Here is an 8,817-nt window from a genome sequence, read left to right as displayed (position 1 = left end):
TTCCTGCTGTAAACCAAAAGGGCAGATGCAATCAGCACTCCTGCCCCTCCTTCCTCCACGCCAAGGAAACAGCTTCAGGGGACTTTAAACTGCTGATTTCCAGCCCCAGTTTGACAAATTGCCAGGATTAATTGCAGTGCAGGGCTCTGAAAATTGGGGGAGAGGATTTGAGCCTCAGCTAGTTCTACATTCAGTGGTAGACTGGTTAAGGATAATAATAGCTCAATAATCAACTACATAAAAACATTACACTCCCCCACACAACACACCACATCAGGATAATTTGCATTCCTCTCATAAGGATGAATGCAGCTTTTAACCAGTATTTTTGTCTATACATCACTTTTTCCTTTCTGGTCTCACAAATGAGAATCTTCTAATGCTTTTCCTCTTATTCTACAAAACTTACTTACTGGAACAATTTGGTAAATGCTTTATTGTACTGAGAAAAGGACACTCCTTACAGCTCTTTCTCCAGAAAAAAATGAGCATTACTCTATGCCACTGCATCTCACAATGTTATTTTTGTTTCCTGGGGTCATAGCAAAAACAATATTCTAGTTTTGTTCCGAATATCTGAAGTTATTTGACACAGAAAATATAGTCCGTGAGCCAGGACCCAGGCATGTCCTGCAATTAAGATCTCGAGTTATTGACTTTCCATTGACATCAGGAAGTCTATTAAATGCTGCTGTGGGCAATATGTACATTTGACATTGTACAGGTGCACAACACACTGGCAAAGCATTCAAATGAATGACAAAACCCCACAGAGCTGCACAAACCCCCTCTGGCTACGAGAGCAGGACAAGGCTACATCTTGATTAGTCAGCAAAAGCTGCTGATGGCAGGGATGGGGAGGCATCACCATGGAAAATCTTTGTTCACAGGCAAATGACATCTATTAAAAGGCTGCAAGAACTCAAACAAATAAATATGTATTGAATTATAGAGACATACATATAGATAGAGCTTGAAGACAAAACAACAAGGACACAAGTCAACATGTATTCAATAGAGTCATTCCCACTGCTGAGCTCGATAGAGATGTTCACATTCCATGGGGAAAAAAGACACATTCCATCACAATTTCACTTCCCAAACTTCCCTTTTTATACAGGCTTTTATTATGCTGTTTCTTCAGGCATGAGGGTTTGTTTGGCTTTTTGGTCAAGCGTTTTCTTTTCCTTTTACATGGATAAGCCCATAGAGGGAGTTTCCTCTGACCTTGGAGACATTATGAGTAGCTTAGCAATCATCTTGGATTTTATTCAGGCTTTAAAAGTTAGCAGGAGTGTTTGCACAGACTTCACTGGGATTCAGAGGCAGCTTCCAAAATGTTTTTCCTACAAAGACTCTAATGACGTTGTGCTGTTTTTACTACTGCTACACTAAACCTTCTCACAAGTGACACCAGACTTTTCTGTCTGTAATGACAGTCATCTGCCAGCTCTACTCAATGCCTGATTATCTTGCTTAACTTTCACTTCCCAGCAATTAGCAAAAGCAATATTAAAATTCCTCCCTAGACATTTGCTTCCCAAAGACAAAAAATTGATGCTTTAAAACCACTGGCAGCTTTTAAAAGAACAGCAATCAGAGTAACTAAAATGCAAAAGGAAGGAGAGGAATCCTAGGCTGCATCAGTAATTTAACCATTCCCGGTACGGCAGTTCTATTTGTTCTTTGGATAGAACATGCTCAAAATTTACATTTCTTTAAATATCTTTTAGAAGAGGCAGCATTTAAGAACCAGCTATACTGGATTAAAAGCAAGACCTGGAATAAAATCATGAAGAACACCCCTGTAAGCTCTACACCAGCTTTGTGCCACAGGATCTTTGTGCTCAACTCACCACACATTTGGATTTCAGTAACATGGGCAAAAAAGCTTTTTCTTCTGGGGGATGAAAAAAACCCAGATAGAGATTAAACAGTATTCTGTTGCATAGCATATATTATCAGCCTAAGCAGAACAGGAGTTTCCTGTGGATCCTGGCCATAAGGCAAGCAAATTTCCCACTGCTCACAACAGATACTGCAATGTACAAGGATTGCATCCTCTATCCAGGGCTTCTTTCTCTGGCAGTTTAGGAACTTCAATTCCCATTGGACTGGAAGTGTCCCTGCCCATGGCAGGCAGTTGGAGGTTGATGATCTGTAAGGTCCCTTCCAACCCAAACCATTCTGTATTCCTGTTCTTCCTCCAGCTGTTGGAGGAAGGACCACAGATGGGCAAAGTGACCAGATACAGCAGTTTGGTGGAAACTGGTCCCAGTTCCCATGTCCATTCCCCAGCAGCTGACAAGTCCAAGAGTTCAGCATTTCCTTTTCACCTTTCAAAGAGGCCGGACATGGCCCCATTCTTCCACAGCACTTTATATTCATGCTTACAGCCCTGACACAGTGATGGAGCTCTGCAATTCAGGCCCTGGTGTTCTTCGATCCCTTGCAATACACAGAACAGCGGTGTCGGGCTTAATGCTATTTCCAAGCGCTTGAGCTGCCTGTCACTAAGTTATTGATCTGAAGAATTCAAGCTGGCCACACATCATTTGCCCAGTGAAAACCTGGCTGGCTATTGACGCTCCCCACACGCAGCCTAGGCTGCCAGCGGTGACAGAGCGGCACACGCTCGGCACATGGCTGCTCACAGGGCAGAACCAACCCAAAACCAAAGTAAGCGGCAGCACCACAAGCAGATCTGGGTTAACAGGCACAGTGGGGTGTCCCCTGCAGTCACTTTGCTTGTTTGACAGGACTAGATGAAACATATAATGATGCCTGCAAGTCATTCATGTGCGCATTACTCGTGTAAACACCTGGTGCCAAACCCCCGTCACACAAACCGCAGCACTGAACTTCTTGATCTGCCAGTTCAACCATCTGTGAAATAATAATTCAGATTAAAAAAACTTAACCCAGCACATTTCTAGTCCTCCCCACCTTTGCTGGTCAGCAGTGGGTTCTGCAGCAGCATCGCTGCCCATTATGGGTCATCATGATGCCAGACAGCATTGCCTTCCCATGGAATAATAAATCCTGCAAATAAAACACACCCCACAGTGCCAGGGCTGTGCTGCATGTTTAATGCCCCATGAGGGTCTAGCTCACACCTTCCAGGGTGACATTCATGCATTCAAACAACCCAAGGACCCCAAGAGCAGGTGCCAGTGCTGCCAGCCCTCTTCCCAATGCTCTCATCAGCACAGGACAACTCCCTCTGGCCACAGATGACATTTCCATGCGGCAGGAAAGGGCACAGGTAACAGAAGCATCAGCGACTGAATCTCTTGGTTCATATTTTCCCTAAGCTGGAAGAGAAGGGCCACAACCAAACTGAGTCTTTTTAATTGGTAATTTCCAACTGACCAGGTTTCTGCACCTCTTGACAACCCCACCAAAGGTCTGGTTTTTAAACTAGTATAATTTCCTGATAATTAAGTTACTTTTAATATCTGCTTTAGTCACAACGGTCTCTGCAGTGTAGGAAAGGTTTTACAGCAAAGTCAGGAGATTACTCATCCCACTGTGAGGAGATCTGCAATGGAACAGCTTCCTCCAGAGACAAGGCAGCAGGCTTCCTTAATTTCTGCTGCTGCTTTCATTTTTCAAACATTCCTTTGCTGATGAAACAAGGTACTTGAACACCAGCAGATTTCTCCCACCCATTAGTGGCAGCATTGTTCAATTAAGCCAGGGCAGAGGCATGTCCCTACTGATGGATTCCACCAAGGGAGCCGAGGTAAGGTCCCAGGTTCACATCACACACCACTTTTGCATGTCCTTGGTTACTCGTTTTCTCAATGTGAAACATTCGTTGAAAACCAAACGGCCTCGTTTAGAAGTCACACCTCCAATTACATTTAACCAATACTGCTGTAAAATGGATGTGACTTCCACTAAATTTAACTTCTTCCCTCTGTGCAGGGAACACAAAGCCTGCCCAGGCACCACAGCCTGGCAGAAAGCTGCAGAGGCCAGAAGAGTTCTCAGCATCCACCATGAGATAGCTGGGAAACCAACAACAAAGGCACCTGAACAGCACCCATGGGGAGCCAGGGGCATCTAATCACAGCGTGATGCTGCTCCCCAAAACCTTTGAAACCTCTGTTGCCTGCAGGAGCAGCCTGGAGAACCCACACTGGATGGCACCTGCACAGCACCTCCTGTATAAAGCTCATAAAATTCATCTGCCATGGGCAGGGACACCTTCCACTATCCCAGGTTCCTCCAAGCCCCATCCAGCCTGGCCTTGGACACTTCCAGGGATGGGGCAGCCACAGCTTCTCTGGGCACCCTGTGCCAGGGCCTCACCACCCTCACAGGGAAGAATTCCTTCCTAATACCAGGTCCTTCATCACTCCTTTGGTCCTCCAAGCAGAAGGCTACCAGGAGACTTTTCCCTCCACACAAGCTTCACTACTAACACTGAAAATAAAATGAGAGAAAGAAGAGGAGCCATCATATTGCAGCCAAGCATTAGTGCTGTATTTACCCAAAAATACAATACACTGAGGTGAAGACAAGGTTTGCTCACAGTCCTGGGCAAATAGATCATGAAAGCCTCCATCAACCCCTGATATCCCAAAAGAGCTTTTCCTGAGTAAAACAACTTCCTGCAAGAGCGATCTCCCTCTGGAGCCATGAGTTTTGCCATGTAGTAGCATCCCGCTGAACAGCTAAGTGGAGCTCTGCTGCTCCAAACACACTGTCCCCAGGACCATCTCACTGTGGAGTTGTTCAACCCAAATCATGTTTACATAAATGAGTTTGAATTTATAATAAACTTGATGATGCCTAACTGATAGATCTAAAAATAAGCCAGTTATCTGACACCCTACTCTGATCCTAAAACAGATGCTTGAGGATATAAAATTACATTGTGAGCTTTGAAATTGCACATACAATTACAACCTTCATCTTTATTGCTACTCACAAGTGTTAAATGCACCTACATCTACATCGGAACCTCACTTATTACCATATTTCTCCCTCTCTCCCAAACCAAGACTGACTTGCAGCACTGTGACACTGGTAATTACTCTCCTCCTCTGACAAATTCAGGGGAATGAACAGAAATCTTTGTGGAGCCCATTTAACATTCATCTTGTACAAACAATTTGGTTCTTCCTTCATTTCTAGGAGTGCTGGCTCACTCAGACAAGTAAAAGTCTTCAGGGCAATACCCTGGGGAAAGACATTGTGCTTTTCTGTTGATGGGCTGTGGGAATTTAGCATCAGGAGCCAGCAGTTCAGTGCTGACAAGAGCCAGAGGCAGGTTAAGTCAATATGGTCTTCATTTCCTTCACTTTTTTTTTTTAAGAATTCATTTTACAGTTTGTTTTCAAGGTTTTTGTTGCAATGAGAGCTGCTTTACATAACAGCCCCACCAAAATGTCATCAGTTCACATCATCACGTGCCTCCAGGACCTGGATCTTCAGGAAAGCTAAAAATACTGCAAAAGTTTGGGTCAAACCAAAACAGCTGATGCCACAGCCTGAAAGCACATAGCACAAACACCATAGACTTGAAGTGCTCCTCCTGAACTAAGGTTGGATGAGGAGAAATGCGTTTACTCCAGCCCCAAAAGCGCAGGAATTCAACCCGGAGGGAAGAATGGTGCAGGGACAGGTTTTAGTCCTCCTGGTGCTCAAACATGGTCTCTCCAGCACATTTTACCCTCTTAAAAAATGATGAGTGGCTGAAAGCACTGACTGACCCTGCCTGCAGAGCCCTCCTGGCAAGTCCCCAGGTGGTGGGGACACCCCAGGCTGTGACCCTGCTGCTGCCAGTGCAGTTCTTGCCTTCTCCCTTATGGCAAAAAGAAAGCATGTTTCCAGCAGGCAGCATCTGCTGGGCGAGCAATCTTCTGTGGAGGGGGGGAGAATTCATCTCCCTTTTCATATTTACTTTGGAGGGAAAATTCTCAACTTCTCCATGAGCAAATAACACATAGCACTACTGCAGTCTAACAAGCAATTTTTAACTCTTCCCAATAAAATCAGATTAATACTGACTCTCTAGCAGAAAACCAAGAAAAGCCTTGGCTGAGTGCCCCCAGGGAATTCAGATTAGCAGCTATTTGATGCACTAAGTGAAGCTTCAGAAGCCCTCGAGCACAGGGAATATGAAGCTCCGTCAAAGCAGCAAGCTTGCTCCACTCCAACAGCACCAGGTCTAACCCAAAGGCTTGGACAAGGAATGTGAGGATGGGAAGTGATGCTGTACATCATGTGCTGGGTTTCCATCACCTGGAAAGAGAAGGTAAAAGAGAAGCCCAAAATCCAAATAACTCATTAAATGGATTGCTCACTAAGGACACTGCTTCTCCTCCATTTCATTTTACACAAGGAATTGCTGGCTGCAGTCAGGCCATTGTGACACTACCCCTCCCAACACAATCTGAGAGCTACTTGCTGCCTTCCCACACTGTCCTACCAGCTGCTTATGCTTCTGCCATGGGAAGAAATACTTCACAGCCTCCCTCCAGCACAGTGGATCCCAAGGCGGGATAACTATCATGGATGAAAAGGGGTCATCCAAGCACATGAGGGAGAAATCGGGACCAGGTACCAGACAGCCTTGAAAAGTCCTAAATGCAAAGTGACCTGCTAAGACCCACGTCCTCCTGCACTGCATGGCTCCACATGGTCCCAGCAGACATTGCCAAGAGGCCCAGGGCAGCCCACGACTGGAGAGCAACAGGTGAACCCCAAAATGTCCCCAGTGCCACTCGCCAGGGTGCTGGGTACTGGCCGAGCATCGCAGGAACAACGTGCACGGCCCCTGCACAGGCGCTCACAAAACCGCAGGCAATGCTGGCCTCTTGTGGCAGCTCTGCTCCTTTTCCTTCTTTAAAAAGAACGGAAGTTTTCAGACGTTAAAAAAAAAAAAAAAAACAACAAAAAAAAAAAAACAACAAAAAAAGAAAATTAAGAAACCTTACCACCTCCCAGAAACTGCCCAGATTCAAAGATCTCCCCGGGAACAAAACCAGGCTGGTTTTGAACAAGATTCTGAGAACAAGGTGGGGCTGGACAGGGCTGTGATCATCCTTGCCCATGGCAGAGGGTTGGAACTGGGTGAGGCTTAAGGTCCCTTCCCACCCAAACAAACCTGGGATTCTAAAACTGAAAAGTCCCACTGGGGCGAGTAAGATGGTGAAGATAAAACTCAACACTCATCTGACCTGCAGCAGATGTGCAGCCACATCCCCATGTACAGGGCAGGGAAAGGGGCTGTACAGGGAGGAAGGGAGGAAAATGCCATTTGCACTGGGGGAGCAAAGGACAGGAAGCTGCAGACTCTGGTTGCCAGCAAAGAACACATTACACAAGTGTCCTGCTCCCTGAAAAAAATTGTCCCTACCCATAAAGTTCCCACATAGCTTAGCTTTTGTATGATCAGTACACGAATGGAGGGAAAAAGCATTCAGAAGTGGCCATGCCAGCCAGGGCAGGCAGGCCCAGCACAGCTCCTGCTCCCCCTGTCCATCCCACCTTCAGCACCACACTGGGGTGGCTGGGGGCCACAGGCCCTCTACAAAAATAAGGGGGGAAAAGAAGTATTTTCAACTCTGTGGTTCCACCCACAGTGCCAGCACACACCTCCACCTGTATGTGTTGCACAGGGTGTAGGATTGGGAGGCACCACATGCTGCCCAAGGGCCTCAGGCTCTCTCTGGTCTGTCTGGGTTGATATGGAGGCAGCAGCCACAGGACCCGGGGAAGGACCATAGAATTACAGAATGGTTTGGGTGGGAAGGGACTTTCCAAGGTCATCTAGCCCAATGCCCCCCCTCCTGCCACGGGCAGGGACACCTTCCACTATCCCAGGTTCCTCCAAGCCCTGTCCAACCTGGCCTTGGACACTTCCAGGGATGGGGCAGCCACAGCTTCTCTGGGTAACCTGTGCCAGGGCCTCACCACCCTCACAGGCAAGAATTTCTTCCTAAGATCAAAACTAATCCTGCCCTCCTTCAGATTAAAGCCATTCCCCCTTGTCAAGAGTCCCTCTCCAGCTCTCTTGGAGCCCTTTTAGACACTGAAAGTGGCTCTAAGGTGTCCACAGATCCTTTTCTTCAGTCTGAAAAACTCCAGCTGCCTCAGCCTGTTTTCACAGAAAAGGTGTTCCAGCCCTCTGAACATCACGTTTGTATTGTCCTCACTGTGAAGACACAACAAAATCACTCCGTGGGGGCTCCTCTCTGACCCAGGGGTTAACATCACTAGCACCAGGCTCTCCCCAGCTCTGCATCACCTCAGCTCCATCCTCCACTGGCTGCCAGAAAACAGCTGCTGAAAACAATTAATAGATGTTGATTGTTTATTGATTCCAACATATTAATAGATTGGATAATAAACAGTACTTTTAAACATTCTCTTAACCAAAAATATAACAAATATTTACAATCACTCAGTAAAAATACAAAAAGCATACAGAGGCACTGTCTTTCTAAAAGACATAAGTGTAAGAGGTATCAAAAAATAGGAGACAAACATTGCTTGTTACAGAATACTTTACAATCACTGACTTGCGCAGTACAATTGCTATTGGAATATCATTACATCTGTGCAGTTTTGCCAATATGCTCACATATTTAGAATTTAATTAATACCAAGCTAAACTGCATTCCAGGTATATCAGAAATAAAGATAATAAAAAGCACAACAGAAGCAAAAGTTGGGTTGGGAATTCAAGATAGATTACCCTCTATACAAGCGTTCTAAAATATAGCGTGTAAAGCTTTTCTAAAGAGAGAGTATCCCTTTTTTCTTCTCTTTTTGCAAAGGCAGTGCTAAGTTTATCCTTTA

The sequence above is a fragment of the Corvus brachyrhynchos genome, unplaced genomic scaffold, assembly GCF_000691975.1.
Source record: "Corvus brachyrhynchos isolate BGI_N302 unplaced genomic scaffold, ASM69197v1 scaffold381, whole genome shotgun sequence".
NCBI lineage: Eukaryota > Metazoa > Chordata > Aves > Passeriformes > Corvidae > Corvus > Corvus brachyrhynchos.
This window is presented reverse-complemented; position numbering follows the sequence as displayed.